General features: G+C 32.8%; 1 long non-coding RNA gene across 1 annotated transcript; it reads left to right on the top strand.

Annotated features, from left to right (window-relative positions):
* Positions 1-7,491: 7,491 nt before the first annotated feature.
* LOC141621825 (uncharacterized) lies at positions 7,492-12,118 on the top strand. The gene is made up of 2 exons (XR_012532709.1): positions 7,492-7,589; positions 11,604-12,118. It is a non-coding gene; the product is annotated as an uncharacterized LOC141621825 (long non-coding RNA).
* Positions 12,119-24,331: the final 12,213 nt, after the last annotated feature.

Raw genomic sequence — 24,331 nt, forward strand, 5'->3', positions numbered from 1 at the left:
AACATATATATTTCATGTTTGCAATTATTCATGTATTACGGTCTCCATCTGAGTTTATTGTTTTTGTCACTTTTATTGGTTATTACGTGATTGTTGCATTCATAATTATTGCTTACGTGGTGGTTATAATTCTTTGATAGTGTTTCTACAATTAAAACATCTATTTTGTTGAATTCTTTAGTAATCTGTATTAGAGGACAATTATTCGTTCAATAATCCAAATTTTTGCTTCACAAATATGATTGTTTTTTTTTTTTTTTGCAGATCAGTTTTTGCTACGAGTTTGGCATGTAGCGGGAGAAAGTGTTGAGTTAGGCCGTATTAAAACAAGTCAGCATATTTACAACTTTTATGGTATTATTTTATTTCAAGCTTAATTTGCGGATATACATATTCTTATTGAAGACGGACAAACTATTCGTCACAAGCTGGAGACGAACAGTGTCCGTCAAGCAAAACGCTTCGTTACAGATATACTAATTGTGGTTTGCAATATGTCCCTCTAACCCCACGATTAGATTATTTTACTTTTATGGTATAGTATGTTTGCATATTTATAATTGATAGGTTTGTAGAAGTGTATGCGATATGTAATGTATAATGAACTACTAAAATTTATGTTACTACTCCCTCCGTTTCCATCATTTATTTGACCCTTTTACCTTCTTTGTGAAGGTATTTTAATAAAAAATCAGTATTATGTAAATAGAGTAAAATTGTTGATACCCGAGCTAGGATCGATAGAATGTAGGGTCAGTTGTTTCTTACAGTATGGGGTCGAAAAAGGATAATTTACAAGTCAAATAAATTTAACAATTGAAAATATAAATTGTCCGAAACGTTGTGAAATGTCTTTTGCAACCCTGATGACCACTTACGTTAATTACTCTTCAGTTAAGTTGAAGCATCTTATATTGCGCACGTACAATTCATGTTGAATTTAATCCGCATGCATACGTAAACTTAAAATAAGGATTTTCTGATTGAATTAATGCATGCATGTATTTAGCTTTTAGATTTCTCATATTAAATGTATTTTTCGTGAATATATGTGTGGATTGTTACCATATTTTGTTAGTTGGAGACTATAATTGATCCTAGGTAAGGAATCAACCGCGAATAAATAAATGTTTTAGTGGTATGCTACAATTTGAACATCCATTGATAAGACTCAATTCTTATCAGTTTATGGAATATACATAATCTCATATTTGGAAACCTTCTCCTCCTCCGCCTTCTACTTCTACCTTTTATACCTTTTTTCTTTCCTACAAGTTTATTCCAAATTAATTAGGGTTATACTAAGTTCTGTTTACAATATTTAGTATGATAATTAAGTGACGTAAGGATATTGCATTTAACATTTGTTCGTTTCTTGCACAGATGCAAAAGAATGGGATTTATTGTATATACACATTAAACAAAAAAAAGTTATATATGAGAATCAACCAATAAATGAACTAAAAACTAATTAAAGATAAAAGATAAAACTTAAATAAAAAACAACTACCTATTTAACACTAACATTAATAAGAGAGCGTCTCTTTCAAGAATTTGTGTACCGAGTATATTACAAAAATACAGGTAATTGGATTTATATAGCTTACGAAAAGTAAGGAAACTAATCCCATAGTCCAACGTTAGCGAATGACTTTCAAGCGACGTGAGAGTCTTCAACTGTTATAATGGTGGAATTTGACTCTGTGCGTGTCTTACGTGTATTATAATAAAAGGCGTCAAAATATAGTCTAATTGACAATATAAGGATATACTTGTCGTGGAATTTGTATTTGAATCGGCAAGAATCAATGGCGGCCCATGTATAAGATACGAAGAATATACTCCCTCCGATCCACACGAAAGGTAACATAAGGGCACTAGCAATAGAGGTTTGTCAACGGGTTTGTGCGATGACATGTCATCTATTTTTCAGGTTTGTCAACAAACCTCCTATTGCTAGGCATGGGTGTTGAGGTTTGTTGTTGGGAATGGTTACTAGGTAGTATACGGGTTTGTAGAAAGAGAGTGTGAGAGGAGGAATAATATGTGTGGGCCACCTTATGAACCTTGAAAAAGTTTATCTATTGTTGACAAGAGGTTTGTTGTAGAAATGTTTGTATTTTTGATGATTTGGCACTTGACAAACCTCAAAATGGGTTCATCTATTGTTAATGCCCTAAGGAAAAATGAAGTATTTAAAAAAAAAGGTGGAAAAAGTAAGGGTAAAGAGGGAAAAAAATAGGCGGGCCTTCTAATTGTGGGTTTAATTGTGAGATGATATGTGGGGTATGTAATGGCATTTTGTGTAAATATGAAATGGATATAAGGACAACTTGGTAATGTTGTGGGCCAAATATGGTATGTTACCTTGGTGTGGATCGTCCGTTTTAGGCAAGTGTTACCTTTGATGTGGATCGGAGGGAGTATTCTATAAGGTTTCATCGTTATTACTGTGCATACGGACCATAATTGTAACGCACAAAAGGCTTCTTACAAGAGCGGAGAATAACAAAGATTCACTAACACTTGCCTTTGAGTTTCGACACTATGTAAATGATTAGTGATTTCAAGGCCAAGAACATTGATCGTCACTTAGCCTTTGACACAATGTGAATACTTTCAATTTTTTACATGATGAATTACCCTAAATAATAAAAATATCGTCTAAATTAGTTAAAAGTTAACTTTCCACGAGCCCTGTGTCAAAACTTGACTCTTTTGCGTTCCCTCCATTTCAATCATTTGTTTACTTTATTATTTTTTGTAATAAGATTTTTAATTAAAGGTAAATAAATGATTGGAATCGAGAAAGAATTAGTTACTATTTTAGCATGCAACTTAAACATAATTAAATAAGAAAGCTTCTTTTTTCTAACTAAAGGTCTACTCAAGACCGTGTTTATAAAAATGAGTAAAACTAAGAGTAAAACTTTGGTGTATGTTAGAAGAAACGTAGTTGGAGTTTTACAAGCATAAAATTTGGTTGATGGAGGTAACCCGACTTCCAGTTTAAAAAATTGACTAACATTTCGAGTCTACCACAAATTACTTTAGAAGTGCTTTTATATCTGATGTATTACATTAGACTCTTTAAGCAACTGAGTTAATATGTAATTATTTGAACTTTTAAGGTTTATAAGTTATATTTTAATTTTATTGACTTTAAAACTCAAAATTAACTGAATTTATATGTATAGTTTTTGAGCGATATTGTTTCTGATTTATGGAACTTATATCCACGTGTTCATTTCATACTATCAGAGTTAGACTTGAGAAATGAGATTGATTCATAAAAAAAATAGTTTATGTTAATATTTTGAGGTGTCAATTGTATACAAGCACATACTCGATAGAAAATTACATATGAGGTGTGCGATTTGAGACGACATCGGGTTAATTCAAAGAAAAAAAAAATATAGTTTGTGTTAATATATCTAGGTGTCAATTATATACAAGCACGTACTCGATAGAAAAATACATATAGGGCGTGCGATTTGAGACATAGGGTTAATTCATAAAAAAATACTTTGTGTTAATATATTTGGGTGTCAATTGTAAACAAGCACATACTCTATAGAAAATTACGTACAGGCCCGTGCATCGCACGGGCATTAAATCTAGTATATATATATATATATATATATATATATATATATATATATATATATATATATATATATATAGAATTAGGTTCAAATGAGTCCATCTTACTTTGATGAGTCCATGAGTCCTAATCTTAGCCATTAGATTATAACAAAATCAAGGGTTAAGATTGAATCTAAAATAAAAAGCATATATAAAAGGCAACAAACCCTAATTATTTTCATTTCACCTTCCTCCAACTCCTCTCTCTACCTCCCTTTCTCTCTCTTCGTCCCTGTCTCTATCCGTTACCACAACAGCATGCCTCACCACAACCACCGACAACAACTCCACTGCCACGCCGTAAACGCCTCATCACAACCGCTGACGACAATAACGCCATCGCCACGCCCGCTCCACCCGTCACTACTACGCCAGAACACCTCCTCGCACCACCCGCCACTGTCACGCACGCCTCTCTTCGCATCTTTTTTTGTTATTTTTTTTTTTCAGATCTGAAAAAGTTTGATGTTCGTGGTTGGAGATGCGGTTGTTGTTGTTGTGGCGGTGGTGGGTCAGGCCGCCACCTCCTCGTTTTTCCCTTTTTTTTTCTTTTTTCAGATTTGCTAGGTGGTGGTGGTGATGTCGTGAGGCAGCTGCTTTTTTTTTTTCAAATTGGTTGTGCGCGGTGGTGTCGTGTCGATGTCATGGGTCGGTGGTTGGGGGAGGTGAGTTTGGTGGTTGTGGGTGGTATTCGCCGCCCCTTGTCTTTTCTCTTTTTTTTTTTTTTGATTTTGTGTTGGTGGCGGGTCGTGGTGGGCTGCCGCCTCTCCTCCGTTTTTTTTGTTTTGTTTTCTATCTTTTAGATCTATGTCGTGGTGTGGGTGTTGGTGGTAGGTCAGGAAGGGTGTCGGTTGTGGCGGGTTGGGTGCTAGTTGTGGTTACGGGGGTGGCCTCTCTCCCTTTTTTTTTTTTTTTTTTTTTTTTTTCAGATCTACAATGGTGGTAGCGTTTTCGTGAAGTTGCTGCCTTTTTTTTTTTTTTCTCAGATTGGAGGTCAGTCATGTGGCGGTGGTGGTTGGTTTCAGTTGGGTGGTACGTGGTGGCGGTTGTTGCAGGGGAGGTCATGCTGGTGGTCAGAGGCGGTGGTGGGGTGTCGTGGTGGTCTTGGGGTAATGATGTTGGGATATGGACTAAAGTTTCAAAGATATGGATTAAAGTTTCAAAGATATGGACTAAAGTTTTACTGATATTGACTAAAGTTTCGTCGAGAAATAACAAATTTTTACATCATTATATAAATACACACTAAACCATTAAAGTTTCACTCATCACCATTAAAGTTTCACACTTTTAACATTAAAGTTTCATTCATAAATCACTTAAAATTAAATAAATATTAATTAAAGTTTCACTCGTCAAATGGCCTAAAAAAATTAAAGTTTCATTTGTCACCATTAAAGTTCCACTCGTTTAACATTAAAGTTTCATTCATAAATTAATGAAATTAAATAAATTTTAGTCACAATTACATTATTACATAAATTCAATTTTTATTTATTAAAATGGCCTAAAAAAATTAAAGTTTCAATTCGTAAAAATATTAAATTTACATTTATAAATCAAGAAAATTTAAAAAATTAAAATTTTTATATTAGAAATTGTTTAAAAAAATTAAAGTTTCAATTTTTAGAATTAAAGTTTCAAAGTAAAACATTAAAGTTACATTTATAAATCAATAAAATTAAAAAATTGAAATTTTTAAATTAGAAATTGTTTTAAAAAATTAAAGTTTCAATTTTTAGCATTAAAGTTTCATTCGTAAAACATTAAAGTTATATTTATAAATCTGTAAAAATAAATAAATTTAAAGTTTAATATTAAAAATTAGTTAAAAAAATTAAAGTTTCAATTTTTAGCATTAAAGTTTCATTAGAAACATTAAAGTTATATTTATAAATCTGTAAAAATAAATAAATTCAAAGTTTAATATTAAAAATTAGTTAAAAAAATTAAAGTTTCAATTTTTAGCATTAAAGTTTCATTTGTAAAACATTAAAATTACATTTATAAATCTGTAAAATTAAATAAATTCAAATTTTAATATTAGAAATTGGCCAAAAAAATTAAAGTTTTAACTTTTAGCATTAAAATTTCATTCATAAAAGTTAAACTTATAATTGTAAAGAATTAAAGTTAAACTAATAAATTAAAGTTTCAGTTATAAAACATTAAAGTTTTCATCTTAGAATTGTAAAATCTCAACCATCAATTTTAGAGATCAATGGCTAGGATTAGGACTTAGTGGACTCACCATTTTAGGTGGACTCATTAGAACTTGATATATATATATATATATATATATATATATATAAGAGTTTTTTCGAGCGATTCTAGAGCGTGCACATCATCAAAAATCAATTTAGGAAAGTATAATTTTTGATGTAAAAAATAAAGTGGAAAATCTTTTAACTATTATAATATGTATATTTCCTAAATTATATTCAAGTGATATTTCCAATTTTTATATCAAACATTTACGTTTCATTTGGCAACAAAATATCGTTAAAAAAATTATGAAAATAATATAATTAGCTTTGTGGTAAAAAATGCTATCATTAGAGTATAGATTTCATATTATTTGCACATATTAAAGATGATGTACTTCTTAATACGTAAAATTGTGTACTTTTTAGTATGTTTTGTCCCACATTGGAAAATAAGTAGGTGTGGTGAATATACTACATATAAATAGTAGAATTGTCTCACATCGAAAGATTAGTATAAGTTGATGTGATCCTATGATTATAAATAGGAGGCATATTTGGAACTTATGTATCCGCCCAAAATTTTTTGAGTCTTATAAATATTGTTTTAAAGAGCTCTTAAGATTTTCTATCATTATTTACGATATGATATAAAAAATAAAGTGGAAATCATTGGGAACTACCTGGGAAAGAGTTAAGAACATGAACAAGAAAATCAAAAAATACAAAACTAAAAGTTTTACTAATGGTAGTCTCCTGACACAGTACAAAACTAAAGATTTTACTAATGGTTGTCTTCTGAAGGCAGTAATAGAGCGTTAATGAGTCGTTATATGTACGATGTAGAGATCACTATCTAATGATCGAGACTAAGTGGTTTTACCTTCAAAGAAAAATAATATGTATACAATAGTGGTTTTTTTTAAGAAGAGACATGTATTTCTTGGTATGTTATATCTTTCAAATTGAAAAATAATGTAGACATGATGAACATACTACGTCTAAATAATTAAATTATGTATCTCACATTGAAATAATAGTATACGGTAGGGTGATTCTATAAATATAAATAGGAGGCATCCTTGAAACTTAGGTATTAACTCAAAATTTTTTGATATAAAAGATATGTACTTTTTAGTATGTTATATGTCCCACATTGAAAAATAATGTAGCTGTGGTGAATATATTATGTATAAATAATAGAACTGTCCCATATATATACATTTTCTATATTATATTAAAGTGATGTTTATAATTTTGATATAAAAACTTTATATTTCATTTGATAAAAAAGTATCGTATGAAAATTATATAATTAGATTGTGACAAAAAAATGCTATCATTAGAGTGTAGATTGTATTGTATTGTATTTTCTCATTATTAAATCGGGTTGATGTCAAAGTAGGTGCAAAAAAAAATGGTGTACTTAGTGTTATGAAATATTATTATGTAATATTATATGGATGTCCATATATTAGGATATTCTAGAATTATTGTATTAAGGAAACTCTACCCTATTGTATGTGTATATATATACCCCTCATAATGGAATAAGAATACAGTTCGGTCTGTCTTTTCTCCTCTCTACCTTCTCTCTATAATTATCTCTTGTCTTTATTTCACAACACGTTATCATCACGAGTCTCTAACTGTCCTTATTATTATTATTATTTCTACATCAATCAGATCTGATAATCGGAGGTTCATATCAGATCTTAGTATATTATTTATTTTAATCAGGTACGTTCACTCGTCATTACTTATGGTTGTTAACAACACATATGGTAACAATAGTATGAAAAGCAAGCAATTAGTATAAAAGCAATACTATGAAATCATGGAACATAATCAATCGATTCGGGTACAATTTCATTGATTCAATTTATTTATTGTTCTCGTACTTATTATCTTTGTTTTACAATCATAAGACTACTTACCAAAGAAAAAAAAAGGAACCCTATTGTTAGACGGCTATGATTTATGCGTAGAATCATGTGCATGAATTAGATGCATTTGCACTTTATGGAAGAATTAGACAGACATACACGGTCTATGCTTCGACATGTTTGATTATTAGTATTAATAATGAAAAGTTTAATCAGAAAACGATCCAAATTTTGGAAAGGATATATCGTATAATTTGGGACTTGAAGTTTCAAAGATTCTTTTTATAAAGATGATAGAGATATGTCAAATAATGACTTTGACCGAAGTTCAAAGTTTTATAGGTGTGTAATTATTTAACATCAGTATCATCAATACAATATATTCATATTGTATAAGTGTAAGTGGCTAAAAGTCCACGTCTATGAGTATATGAACATTGTTCAATTTAAAGCGGTCGTTATGAAAGACAAATTTATTTGCGAATTGATTCTTGTTCACCTGAAGTTGAACAGTATAACGAGATATGAAATTTGATCCATTCCTTGAGTGAATGTGACATCTCATAAAGACTCTGTCTGTAACAGAGATCAAGTATATCGCGTTACGATAAGCCTAATATTGCGGCCTAAATAATTGAGCTTATTAGTGTGGTATTTTGGGAGCTAAGGAAAGAGGCCCTAATTGAGCCTAATATACGATGTGAGCCTTAAAAAAAAATATTGAAAGAAAATATCTCTTGAAAAGTAATGTGAGACTCATATACACTTGAAATTTCAATATAAGAAAGGAAGAAAAGATATACAATTGAAAATTTTGATTATGGCCCGAAGTTCACAATGTTGGAAATTATTACTAGTTAAATTTATGCGTAATGGTTCTTGTTCTCGCGAAAAGCATTCATTACTCGTACATAAGATAATTTTACATAGTTTATTTTTACTGTACTCATAAATTTCTTTCCTTTATTAATTATGGTCATTCGTTTGTTTGATTTTAGTTCGCAAAGTAGGTATATCCTTGCATATTCTTGTTCATCTTGTTTATGTTTTAGTGGTTTACAAAGGTCTCTAATCACAAATCACAAATTATAGCGAATGAATATGATGTGTATCACTTGTGGCCGTGTAATTGACCTGATTAGTTCTAATAATCTTGTATGTGTCAGTCTTATTTTATCTTGGTATGTATGCATGGCTTCATGACTTTTAGTTGAGTAAATTAAGATGATTGCTTAGGTATACTTCAAAACTAGTCTTGTGCAATACATGTTTATCATTCGTTATATAAGATGATTTTTTTAGTTGAGTATAGTTAAGTATGCATACATAATACATTTACTAAACATTCTCGCAAAAAATCACAAAGTTAGTAACCACTAACCACTGCATGTGTATTACGTGATTAGTTGATTGCCCCACGCATGTGATGATGGTATTTATTTGTTATTGATGATGGGTTTCGAGTTATTTTGTTCTTGAATCAACTCATATGAATTAAGCAATATGAAGTTATGTTTATAGATTCCTGGTAGGTACGGATTTATATGTTGATTAAATAATTTTTATGGGTATATAAGACCTCATTAATGTTATTATAATAAACTTGAATTAATATCGTTTTAATGTTATTGCTTGTTCATGTGCATAATTATCTGATTATTTATCAATGATACCCGAGTTTTTGAAAAACTCATGACAAAATGTATATTGGTTCCATAAATAGAAGTTGTATACCAGAAGTATACACGATTATCATAATATCATGGAATGTTAGAGAGATAATCTCACTTTCAAAACAGTAATATAGTTATGTTCCCTGAAGGAACATTGATCAGTCTTGCCTACATATATGAGACACCTGTTGTGTTCAATGTCACATCATTTATCTGGCCGGATTCTTAGAAAGTTGACATGAAATAATTTAGATGTGACATAGTAAGGCCATCCGGGTTCTTATTATACCCGTTTTGATAAACCTGAAGTTTATCCCAAGCAAAGTATAAGTGCTGAAACTCTCTCGTGTAAATTTATTAAAGGGGCAAGACACTACACGAAAATTGAGTATATTTGATATTGGAAATCACAGTTTAATTATTATATGGAATCGTTGGTCTCCAAATTGGACATTGTGATTCAGCACATTTAAAATCCAACTGCATTATATGTTACTCCCCCGAAAGATTTTGTTAATGTACAAAAATGCCCATATAAATTCTTATCGGTGATATGAGAAATTAAGGTCTAAGGTGGTTATGGTTTTTACCACCTTAGGGGAAGAATGATAAGGAAAAGCTGGTAAAAACAAACAAGTAAATTATCCCCAACTGAACTGAAGTTCAGTGGTTTGTTTTCAATATGAAATACATCAAGTAGAGGTTCATGGAATTATAAATGATGGTATTCATTTGGTTATGAAGATGTATTATGATACCACTTTTATCACCTTATCAAAATGTGATATGTTACATTAAAATCTATGATTTAATTATAGACAGTTTAGCCCTATATGTGGTATAGCGAGCTATACATTAGTCATAGAAAAATATGTAATGAAAAATTACATTCTTGCCAAATTGAACAATAAAGCACACGTGAAATATAGTGTGAGAGTCATATCGGTTCACATATTTCTAGTAATAAGAAAATGGCAAGTTTGGCAGTTGGTACTCCTATGGAGTAAATAAAGTTGGATGTCCCAGTATGGCATAGATATCCGAATGATAATAGATGGCCTATATAGAAAAGAAATGGTACCAAATATATTCAGATATCACTGATTCAGTAATGACAATATCACGAGATGTTGAAATTATATATCGATATATTTAAGGAACCGATATGCATTTGCGCGCGGAATATAATGGACTAGATAATGGGGATCTTATAAATAAGTCCAATTTTGATTGTCGACATATAATCTATGATTATAAATGAGCTCATGGACTAGATGTCCAACTATTGACCTGAAGTCAATTGAAGTTATGAATATTGGAAAAGGAAAGCATACGATTTGCATTATCGAGTCATCATCATGTGCATTTAGAGATTTAGTTCATCATTTGCATAATAATTAGTTTTATTTTATGTAAATTATTGCGTTGTTATATAATTGTCATTTAGAATTAGTTTTATATCATATGTATGAACATGTTTTATAATATTGTTTTAAATGGATAAGTGTTTAAAAAAGGAGAAATGTTATATTACGAGATACTCCAACGAGGATAGCTCCCTGTAGGAGCCTCTTATAAATGATCATCAATTTTTAATGGTTGATCAATTGAGTTATTGAAAACTCATGATACATAAACCTCTACTATACGATTGAAAGATATCGTGATTAATTCCAAAATGGAACATCAAAACTCCTATAGAGTTTATTTGAAAAGTTATTGTCTCAACTGAAGTTTGAGATATTGAATGAGCTTTTTGCTAAGCATGTGAAATTAGTTTATGGTCCAGAAGTATCATAACGATTAGAATAATGTAGTGAAAATCTACGATGAAAAATGTCAATCCATACATATATGGTTTAGCAAAGAAAATCGCTCAAAGGAATTGGATGATTTATTCAATAATTATATATCAGATTGATTCTCCTTAATAAAGGAATTAAGGAATGATGGCTACACTCTTTTTTCCTTCGATTAGGTTTTTTGTCCCAACGGGCTTTTCCTAACAAGGTTTTTAACGAGGTAGCACTATACGCGCATTATTACGCTATAGTCATGATTGTCTTTATTGTTGCAATAACAATTATTTTGGACATATAATGCTATGTCATATATTGAGGAGAAACTCCATCATAACTATGGAGGTATTATTTGAAATGAAGATTCAAGAGTTATTATGAAATGATCATATCCAGATTGTGAGATCCGATGAAGTATGATGATTGAAGTTATCAAGAATTTCTACTAATTGAAGATATCAAGTTATCAACGAAGATGAATTATATTTCAACAATCGAGAAATTATGTCAAATCATGGATCATTTCAAGATTTATCAAGTTATGTAATCATCAGGGGGAGTAGGCACGCGCTGTACTCTTTTTCCTAATCCGTGGTTTTGTCCCACTGGGTTTTCCATGGAAAGGTTTTAACGAGGCAGCTTGTCATGCGTGTTTAGAAGATATTGTACTCTTTTCCTTTCTAATGTTTTCCCACAGGGTTTTTCTAGTAAGGTTTTTAACGAGGCATGTTCTTCAGTGATGGACATCCAAGGGGGAGTGTTATGAAATATTATTATGTAATATTATATGGATGTCCATATATTAGGATATTCTAGAATTATTGTATTAAGGAAACTCTACCCTATTGTATGTGTATATATATACCCCTCATAATGGAATAAGAATACAGTTCGGTCTGTCTTTTCTCCTCTCTACCTTCTCTCTATAATTATCTCTTGTCTTTATTTCACAACACTTAGTATGTTATTTGTCCTACATTGAAAAGTAATGTAACTGTGGTGAATATACTATGTATAAATATTAGAATTGTCCCACATCGGAAGATTACCATAAGGCAGGGTGATCTTATGATTATAAATAGAAGTCATAACCCAAAATCTTTTGATTCTCTTAAGTATTGTCAGAGAGAGCTCTTAAAAGAGTTTGTATTACTGTCTGTACAATAATGATTTCTAACCTAAGTTAATCTTTGGAAAATCTTTTAGTTATTATAATATATACTCTGTATTTCTTATTTTATATTCAAGTGATGTTTCTAATTTTTATATAAAAACTTTTACATTTTATTTGGCAAAATAATGTTGGTAAAAAAATTATGAAAATAATATTATTAGATTCATGGTAAGAAATGCTATCATTAGAGTGTATATAGATTTCATATAATTTGCACATATTAAAGATGGTGTATTTCATAGTATGTTATATGTCCCACATTGAAAAATAATATAGATGTGATAAATATACTATATAAAAAAAATAGAATTTTCCCACATCGAAATATATCATAAGGTGGGTGATTCTATGATTATAAATATGAGGCATCCTTGGAACTTAGGCATCAACCCAAAATCTTTTGAGTCTCTTAAGTATTGTCTTGGAGATCTCTTAAAAGTTTATATCATTATATTTTCTACCTATAGATTTTATATGTCCCATATTGAAAAATAATGTAGGTGTGGTAAATGTACTACGTTTTAATAATATAATTAGAATCGTGTTAAAAAATATTCTATCATTAGAGTATAGGTTCCTATCATTTCCACATATTTTAATTATGATAAAAAAAAAAATAGAAAACAAAAGTCCATGGTAGCATGTGTAATCTATCAAAGTTCAAGGTTACCATGAGAAATTTCCAATATTATAATGATATAGTTATTAAATTTTCATTTAAAAGAGAGAGATATCCGTACCAATAAAAAAATAAAGGGGGTATTATTTTTTAATTGTTATTTTATTGTCACGCTATCAAACTTAACGTCCATTTAACAGCCTTTACATTAGGGGGTACCATGGGCAAAAAAATAGAACCTCAAGGGTACCATAGGCAGATTCTTAAAACTAGGGGTAACATGGAAAATCTGACAAAATTAAGGGGTACCACAGGAAATTTCCGTATCTCAATTATGTTAATTTTTTTTTGAAGAAAAACAACGTATAAATATTAATGGAGAGTACTTGATCATATTATTAAATTTAAATATAAATATTAGATATAATGAGTAACAATTGTCTGTATTCGGTATTCGGGATCTGGTTGGATGTCGAACTAAGTGCAAAAAAGATGGTGTAATTCTGAGTATGTTATTTGTCCACAATGAAAAACAATGCAGGTTTGATGAATATATACTACGTATAAATAGTAGAATCGTCCCACATCAAAAAAAAAATCAAAGTTTGGTGAATATATTACTTATAAATAGTAGAATTGTCCGACATCGAAAGATTAGTATAAGGTGGGATGATTATATGAAATCTTTATTTTTTTTAAAGAGATATTTTAATAATATGTAAACAAATCATTAGACATAGAATGTAAACATTAAACCATTATAACGTTTTTTTTTTGCATTATAAATAAGTTAATTACCCCGTTGCAACGCACGGGCATTCAAACTAGTATGTACAATATATTACGATATCTCGTATATTCACCATTTTTATATCTATCTATCTATCTCTATCTATATTAATAAAGCAAGCTTTTTTCGAGCGATATTAGAGTCTCCAACATTTGTAAAACACTTCAATAAAAAAAAAATGCTAAATCCCCTATTTACTAAATGAATAGACGATTCTACGTTTTTTTTTCCGCCTAAAATATTAACTTCTATTTGGACTTTTGATTTTTGCATTCTACTATGGGCCAAGTCTAACGTAAAAATTAATTACCAAAAAATATGTATAATGTCCCTCTATTGGCTAAATTTATATCATATCAACTCTTGTCCAAAAATAAAGTAAAAATTAATTGCCAAAAATAAGTAGAAAATCCTCAATCATTGCCAAAAAATAAGTATACCGTCAATCATTGCTATAATTATCTCATTAATTAAAGATACGGAGTATATTATTAATAAGGCCAAATATGCAAGCTCATAAGACAATCATTGCTATAATTAAATCCTCTATTTACTAAAAGAATAGGTGAATTCATAAATTTTCTCTCCAAAAACCATCTTTTTAAATAAGGAAGTTATTTATTTAATTGTTTTCACCAAATAAAGAAATTAGTAATTATAATGTATTTCATTAAGATTAATCTTTTTACCAAATTATATAATTTTCACTAAACACTAAACTATAATATTTTAATTAAAATATATATAATTTAAAACTATAAAATATTATATCTTTTATTGATGCTATTATTTAAGAATGATTTGACTCATATTTTGTATTAACAAAACTCTAAATCATTTTGATTACTTTCATGACAAAACAAATTGAGATAATTTATAAAATTAGAATTATTAGCTTTGTAAATACTTTTTTTTTTTTAAAAAAAAAATACAATTCAGCACATTACTCAATTCTCTTGGATTAATTTTCAGTTTTAATTTTTTTCTCAAAACAAAATACAATAATGAGAAAAATGTACAATTAATGAGATACCACTATTATTTTACAGTTCAATTTTACTCAATTTTCTTGAATAACTTTACAGTTCAATTTTTTTTCTATATCAAAATATAATACAAAATAAAATCTTTATAAATACCGTGCATTTATTGCGCGGGATCTAAACTAGTAACTAAAACAATCAAATAATAAAAATATCCGTGTATCACATTAGAGTTCCCAAAGGCCTAAACTACCAAATCGTAATCGTATATGAAATCTAGAGTCCTAATTACATGCATATACACGTATAATATATCAATTGTGAAGTGTTACACTCCAACACTCCCCCCTCCTTTATCCAAGGCAATATAATCTTCCAGTTGTTGTAGTCTTCTGTAGAAATACATCTTCTGCAATCACCTTAGAACAATAAAGAATAAGAGTCATCTTCGATTAGTATTACATAGACTATAAACACATGTCTTTGTACCATGGTTTCCTCCCACCATTATACTCCATATTTCATACAAATCTTCCTCAAAATTAATTGCAACAATGGCACACCTTGCTACTGCCAGGAAGAAGGACAAGGCACAACACCAATGGACCACATATTTGCTTTAAAAGCACTCGATCGTACAATGCGAGACATAATTGCATTTAAAGACCCACAAGCAAATCTAAGTTCTTTGGAGGGAAAACGATTTTACTAATTGGCGGACCTCTGACAAGCATCTAAGTAGATCATACATATGGACCGAATGCACGGTATACACACTTCAGAGAAACACGAGAATTTCAGATCGTGACAATGACCCAGATAAGCGAGAAAGAAGCTGAGCATTCAATGATTGGTTCTCTATGGGAGATGGAACACCTGAAGCCAAGGCAAGATCAGAACGATGAGAATGACACTGAAGAAACATGGATTGTGTTAGAACACACTTGGTTGATGATGCCAAGTTTCATTATGATTTAATTGTTTGCCTCTTAGTTTAAATGCTTAGCAAATTGAAGAACCCAATGATAGATCAAAGAAGTCCAAAGATGATCAAGATGAAGGACAAAGTCAAGCATCCCCATTGTCTAGAACAAATGTTGTAAACGAGGTAGTTCAACATATCTCTTTTACGCATAAGTTATGGCAAAACCGTGCAACAGTTCCTGAGACTGTTGCACAATGGTTTCTGGTACTAACGAATGGAGAATTTTCGGGAAAATTCACAAGTGTTTGAAATTCTTTAAAAAGCTTTCCTATGTTTAAAACAAACATTATTTCAAACTGAAGAACAAAAAGAACAAAAAGAATATGCTTGCATAATAATTTAAAAGATGTCAATCCCATTTGTGCAAGTTGTCTTTCATACCAAAAATGGGTCTTATGCTTTTTCTATTTGAGGCAAAATTGTGAGTTCCCATATTTTATGGGAAACACTCTTTCTCTTTGAAAAGCAGCCACCTTGAGCCTCTCAATCTGATTGTTCTTTTATATTTTTAAATGATGAATGCATACTACATACTTGTGGATATTAGATTAATTTAGTGTTAAGATCCTTCTCTTACACACTAACCTTCTCTATAAATAGCCACTTCATTTTTCATTTATGGTAAGACTTTGAAAGAGCATTCATTGTAAACACTTTGCAAATCTTTTCAGCATTAAAAGCTTTGTTCTTCAATCATTTGCAAAACCGTTTTCTGGTTTTCAAAAGTCTTCAATTGTTTTTCAAAGCTGTAAAATCTCCAAGTATCAGTTCGCTTAACTGTTGCATAAAGGAATATGTTCAATGATTCTCGTGTTTAGGTCTTAATTGTAATCTCCATGTTCTTGAGTGAACCACTGAGATTCTGACTCTGTAAACCGTTGAGATAGAACCTTAAGTCTTGAAGCGGAGTAGCTTTGAGCAAGAGAAAGTCTTGAAGCGGAGTAACTTTAAGCAATTGCAACCGGAGTAGGTTGGCGAGTTGTTTCATTGTAATGGTTTAGTTAAGTTTGAGTAAATTTCTAAACAAACAATAAAATAACGGTTGGACGTAGGCTCCGGAGTAGGAGCTGAACCAATTTTTTAAACATCGTCTTGTTTGTTTATTTAATTTCACGTTCTCTTATCATTCTTCCTTTACACGTTAATCTCTCCCTCGGTCTTTGTGCAACATCTCTCATCTTGTTGCATAGATAGACTTGCATACCGTTTGTGAACTTACAATCTATTAAGTTTCTCAAACTCGTATCAATAGATCTTACTTGTGTTAGTCATTAACCAAGTAAGAGAGAAAATTTTTAAAAGGTACACCTAATTCACCCCCTCCCCCTCTTAGGTGTATATCGTTCTTAACTCTTCAATTGGTATCAGAGCCTCGTGCTCTTGATATTGGTTAAAACCAAGGAGTTGATCCCATAGTTATGGACGATTCAAAACACACTAAGTATCCCATCTTCAAGGGTGAAAACTATGCCTGGTGGAAACATCGCATGGAGCACTATGTCAAAAGTACGGACTATGAATGTTGGTTGATCATTCAAAATGGTCCCCTCAAGATTGAGGTGACTAATGCCGACGGCACTAAGTCTATCAAAAGTGAGGACAAGTATGTTGAGGCCGATTATAAAAAGGTCGAGAAAAACTCTAAAGCCATGTCCATCCTTCAATATGGCATCGGTGAACAAGAGATCAACCGGATATCCGGTTGTGACTCTAAGCAAAAGAAATTTGGGACACCCTAAATCTTGCCTATGAGGGAACGTCACAAGTCAAAAAGTACCGTGTTGATCTTCTCATGCAACAATACGAGATGTTCAACATGGGAAAAGATGAGTCAATTAATAGTTTGTCTTCTCGTTTCTCTAGTATTGTTAATGACCTTAAGAGTCTAGGTAGAAACTTTGAATCCGAGGATGTAGTCCGTAAAATCCTTCGTAGCCTATCTGAAAAATGGCAACCGAAGGTTACGGCTATTGAGGAAGCTAAAGACCTTTTTTGCTATCCCTTGATGAACTTATGGGCTCACTCATGGCTCATGAGTTAACTCTCATGAAGCGATCCGGTGAAAGCTCTAAAGGGAAAGGACTTGCTCTTTATGCTCTCTCAAGTGATGAGGAGGATGAAGATGACGAGTTTGCAATGTTCACTAAAAACATTGTTGGCATGATAAATGGTCGAAACTCACAAAGGCCTAATAACTATACTAGCAAACGACGCTTTCCCAAGAGGAAGTCTACATCCTTGTTGGTTGCTTCAAATGTGGTGACAAAGGTCACCAAATCAAAGAATGCCCAAAGTGGAATGACATTAAGTCTAAGGAGAAGCGTGAGTTTGCTAAAAGAGAATACAAAAGCAAAGTAATGACTGCCATTTGGGGAATGTCGATTCGACGAGGACGATGTCCTTGAGGAAGAATTAGACGCCAAACTTAGCATCTCTTCCCAGTCAAGCAATGATGTTCCAAAGTCAACAAAGAAAGAAAATGTTAAATGTCTTATGGCTCACTCCGTGGACTCGGACTCGATTTCGACATTGAGGTAAATAAGATCAAGAAAAAGGTTCGATCTTTCTCTAAAGACAAGATCTGTCATCTTCTAGACCAATTCATTGATAAGTGTCGTATTCAAAGCAATAAATTAGAGGCTATGCAAACTGAAATTGAGGACATAGCTGAAGAAAATGTTGGTTTAAAAGAATGTCTAAATGAGGTAGATCAACCTAGTTCATCATCGAGTCTTGAAAAGGAGATTAAAAAGCTCCGAAAACAGAATCTGTTTCTTGCTAAAAGAATTGATGAAATGCATGCAACAGATCAGTGCAATGTTGCATCTGTGTCCAACAAAGGAAAAGAGTCCCCTGACAAAGTCGTGTCCTCACTAACCAAAGAACGTGACCAACTTTTGATTGATCTTGCAAAATGTCAAAATGAAAAAGAAGATCTTGTCAAAATTTCTGAAATGCTTAATGATGAGTCAAGTCATGCTAAAAGTGCTTTAGATCGAGTGCAAAATACAAATGATGATCTTCTTGTTCAAATTGAAACTCGAAAAAGGTGAACAAATCCATGCAACGAGATGATGCAACCGTTGCATCCGAGTCTATGAAGGAAATTGAGACTCTCACAAAACATGTGTCTTCACTAACTAAAGAACGTGACTCTCTGTTAGCTGACCTCACCTTGTGCAAAAGAGATAACAAACAACTTGAGCAAATTGGCTTATTGCTTAGTGATGAAGTGAGACATGCTAAACATGCGTTCGACAAAGTAGGTCAACTAAATCTTAATCATCTTGCTAAAATTGACAAACTAACCAAAGAGCTAGATGAGGCTAAGATGTTCTATTTGAAATGGGAAGGAAGTCAGAATGTCTTGGAGTTTCTTTTAAAACAATCTCAAGAATATGAAAACCGTGCAAAAAATCTTTGGACTAGGTTTCAAATGCAACAGTTCTACGATTTGTTGCACTCGAAACCAAGACCCAAGCGTAATCGATTTTCGAAGAAGAAAGTATCTTTGGCCTTCCCGAGTACATTATCTGCAATTCTGTGGTAAAACTGGTCATGAGTTTAATGGTTGTGAAAAGAGAGTCCTTGACCTAGAAAGAAGTACCAAAGTGGCTAAACATGATTGGATTAAGAAGAAAGAAGTCAAAAAGGTTGTTGTCAAGAAGGAGCCCAAACTTGTTTGGGTTCCTAAACTAACTGTTTGATTTCTTATAGGCATTAGCGAAAGGCAGCAGCAATTGGTACATAGACAGTGGATGCTCTCGTCACATGACGGGAGATGAAAACCAATTCCTTTCGCTAGAAGCCTACGATGGTGGCATGGTGACTTTTGGTGACAACAAACGAGGTGAAATCATTGGTATTGGAAAAGTTGGTAAGTCAAAGTCACTATGTGTCGACAAAGTGTTGCTTGTCAAAGGTTTGAAACACAATCTTCTAAGCATATCACAATTGTGTGATCGAGGTAACATCGTTGAATTTCTTGCTAGTGAATGTAGAATAATTGATGGAAAAACTAGAGAACTCATTCTTGAAGGTGAACGTGTCAAAGATGTTTACATGACTAACTTACACTCATTGTCAAGTCAAACACTATCATGTATGAGTGTCCAAAAGAATGACCCTTGGCTTTGGCATAAACGACTTGGTCATGTGAATGCTAAAACACTTAACACTCTTAAGAAGCTTGATCTAGTTGATGGCATTCCTAACATCAAATTTGAATTCAAATCACTTTGTGACGATTATGTTAAAGGTAAACAAGTAAAATGCTCTTTTAAATCCAAAAAGATTGTTAGCACTTCCTTACCTCTTGAGCTCATTCATATTGACTTATGTGGACCTATGCGTATTGTCAGTAAAGGTGGAAGTCGCTATATATGTGTCATTGTTGATGATTATACAAGATTTGTTTGGCTTCTCTTCTTAAGTTCTAAAGACCAAACCTTTGATGAATTCTTAATTTGGGTTAAAAAGGTCCAAAACAAATTTGGTTATAAACTTGTCTCCTTGAGATCCGACCATGGAACCGAATTTGAGAATTTATCATTTGAGTCCTATTGCAATGAGTACGGTATTAGCCATAATTTTTCAGCCGCAAGAACCCCTCAACAAAATGGGGTTGTGGAACGAATGAACCGAACTCTGGAAAATATGGCTAGGACAATGCTCATTAGCTCTAAAGTGCCAAGAAACTTTTGGGCCGAGGCCGTTAACACATCTTGTTATATCTACAATCGAGTCATGATTAGAAAAATCATTAACAAAACTCCTTATGAAATACTACGAGGAAGAAAACCTAACATCTCCCATCTAAAGTGCTTTGGTAGTAAATGCTTTGTACATAATAATGGAAAAGACAACCTAGGCAAATTTGATGCTCGTAGTGATGAAGGTGTTTTTGTTGGTTATTCCGACCATAGTAAAGCTTACAAAGTTTATAACAAGAGAACCATGAAAATGGAAGAAAGCGTTCATGTAATATTTGACGAATCTAGTCTCTTTGTTTCAAACACTCAGGTTAATGATGAAGATGATGAGGATGACGATGATTTCGAAATTGGAATGATACGTCATGACATGGATCTAGTCGTGGAGGAAGCCGAGCAACAGTTGGAGCCACTGTTGCTTGATGTGGCTGGCCAAAATTCAGGGGGAACTAACCCTCCCTCATCTCAAAATGAAGCCAGCTCATCCAGGGGGAATGAGGAGTGCAGTGAACCAACCACTAACCAAATTGAAAACAATCCACAAACACCCTCACACAATATTCCCCATGCAACAGTCACTGAAACTGTTGCATCATAATCAACCGAAACAAATGAGGCCTCTAACACCCTTGTTCCAAAGAAATGGAAGCATCAAGGTTCCCATCCTCTATCAAATTTAACCAGTGACCTTACCTCTGGAATCAAAACAAGATCTTCTCTCCAAAATCACTGTGCTTTCGAAGCATTCATATCACAAATTGAACCTACAAATATCACAATGGCCTTATCCGATGAATATTGGGTAACGGCTATGCAAGAAGAATTGGAGCAATTTGAGAGAAATAAGGTATGGCATCTGGTCCCTAGACCATCTCAACGTACTGTAATTGGTACGAGATGGGTCTATCGCAATAAGCTTGATGATGTTGGAGAAATCGTAAGGAATAAAGCTAGACTAGTGGTACAAGGGTTTAATCAACAAGAAGGGATTGATTACGATGAAACCTTTGCACCGGTAGCTAGGCTTGAGGCCATACGTATGCTCATAGCTTTTGCATCTCATGTTGGCATAAAACTTTTTCAAATGGATGTTAAAACCGCTTTTTTAAATGGCTACCTTGAAGAAGAAGTTTTTGTCGAACAACCTCCGGGCTTTATAAACAATGAGTTCCCTAATCACGTATATAAGCTTGACAAAGCACTTTATGGTTTAAAACAGGCTCCTCGAGCCTGGTATGATAGGCTTTCCAAATTCCTATTAGAAAACGGCTTTATACGTGGTTCGGTTGATAAGACATTGTTTATCAAGTCACAGTCAGAGGAACTGTTGCTTGTGCAAGTTTATGTTGATGACATTATTTTTGGTGCAACTAACAACATTCTTTATAAGTACTTTTCGGATCTTATGACCTCTGAATTTGAAATGAGCATGATGGGAGAACTTGGATTTTTCCTTGGTCTTCAAATTAAACAAGATGAAAAAGGCACCATGATCCACCAACAAAAGTACTTAAAGGAAATGATAAGTAAGTTTGGGTTAACTAGCTCGAATCCTATGCCTACACCTATGATTGCCAAGCTTAATCTTGACAAAGATGAAAATGGTAAGAGTGTTAGTGAAAGGGTATATCGAGGTATGATCGGTTCATTGCTTTATTTAACCGCTAGTCGACCCGACATACAATTTAGTGTGTGTGTGTGTGCTCGTTTCCAATCAAATCCTAAAGAATCACACTTCAAAGCCGTCAAACGAATTTTTAGGTATTTGATTGGAACGCAAGGTTTATACCTTTGGTACCCAACTCATTATGACATTGATCTTGTAGGATTTTCGGATGCGGATTATGCCGGGAGTTCGTTGGATAGAAAAAGCACCTCGGGTATTGCTACCTTCTTAGGACCGTGCCTTATCTCATGGGCATCCAAAAAGCAAAATACCGTTGCTCTATCCACGGCCGAAAGTGAGTATGTAAGTGCCGCTCTTTGTTGTGCTCAAATTCTTTGGGTACGACAACAATTGCGTGATTACGGTCTTATTGAAACTACTCCTATATTTTGTGATAATACAAGTGCCATTAACATATCGAAAAATCCAATACAACATTCTAGGACAAAGCACATTGACATAAGGCATCACTTTCTACGTGATCAAGTGGAAAAAGGAAATATATGTCTAACCTTTTGTAGGACGGAAAATCAAATTGCGGACATTTTTACAAAACCGTTAGAAAGGGAACAATTCGTAAAACTTCGGTTGGAAATTGGTTTGTTAGGCGACATGTGACATAAATTAAAACTATCTTTCCCATATGATTGATTAGAGATGAAATGATGTATATATGTTCTCAAGTTTAAAAATGTCTAAATTGCCATATAACAAGTGTACCGAAAAAGTTGCATTGGAACTCCACATTTTGCATTTGAATTATTTTGCATTGAGCTTTGCACTACTTTATGTCCCATCTAGCTAATCCTACACCAAGCCGCCCCCTATGCCATCATTACCTTCATTTAACACTCCACCTCAACCTTTAACCACTCCCTCCTTAATACTCCAACCGTCCATCAAACAAAACCCCCATGTAATAACCCCACTTTCCCATTTACCCACAACTCACTTCAAAATTCAAAATTATCTCAACCTCTTTCATCTTCCAAAACCGTCAAAACCATCACCCACAAAATGGCTCCCAAAAAATCAACTAGAAGAGAACTTCAAAACCTTAGAAATACATTCAACCCCAAATATATTGCCCAACAAAAAATGGCCACACAATCCATTGCAAGTATTGAAAAATCTGACAAACCCACCCCGTCTCCTTCAAAGCCGCCAACAGTCAAACCGAATGTTGCACGAAAGAAATCCATGGCTGTCAAAGGAAGAGGTCGTGGTAGAGGAGGCCGTGGTGGTTTGAAACGAAGTCCACCAATCTCTTTGTTGTTGGACTCAAATGTTGATGTTGATTCCGAGGAAGACGAGCCCACGCTCAAACAAATAGCAAGCAACATCCAAAAAGACAAAGAAATTGATGATGATGTGATTGTTGCTTCTATTGTTGAAGAAGAAAAGGAAACTGAGGTTGTTGGTAATATTATTGATAAAGAAAAAGAAAAAGAATCCGAAAAAGTGAATGAGAAAGATGTTGAAGAAAAAAATGAAAAAGATGAAAAAATGAGTGAAAAAGATGAGGAAAGAGAGAAAGAAAGTGAAATCGAAAAAGAAAAGGATACAGTGAGCGAAAAAGATGATGAAAAAATTGATTCCCAAAATCCAACTTCTGAAAAGGGAGTTCTTCATGGAGAAGATACCATTCCCAACATTGAAAACATCAATGAATCCACCAATGAAGACAATGTTGCTGATGAAATTGAACCTCTTTTTCCCGAACAACCCAAAACAAAATCCCAAATCAAAATCACCGAACTGTTTGGTGATGATGATGATATTGTCATCGAAACTCCCACCGAATCAAAGGGAAAATCTAAGGCCGGTCTCAAAAGGAAGAAGGAATCAAAGCCAAAAACGGCTAAAAAGCCAAGGTACTCACGGAAGAGGGAGGTGGTCCTTCCAAAGGAAGATGATGATGTTATTGAGGATAAAATTCCTCTCAATTCATGCACAGCGTTGATGGTCACCACTCACGATGAGGCATTCAAGAACGAGGTTCTTGCTCATCTCAACTCTCTTGATCTTCCGAATGACACCCTCAAGCTCTGTCACGGCATACTTGCATGTTGCTTCCACAGTGGGAGACGTTACAAGAAAACATGGTATGATTCTTCTCCGGCTTTTGCATTCTTCAAAGCTTCTATTTATGGTCAGGGTTGGTTTAATCTCCTCGACAAATACTCCCCTGTTTA

This window comes from Silene latifolia, chromosome X (assembly GCF_048544455.1).
Source record: "Silene latifolia isolate original U9 population chromosome X, ASM4854445v1, whole genome shotgun sequence".
In the NCBI taxonomy this organism is placed as follows: Eukaryota; Viridiplantae; Streptophyta; class Magnoliopsida; order Caryophyllales; family Caryophyllaceae; genus Silene; species Silene latifolia.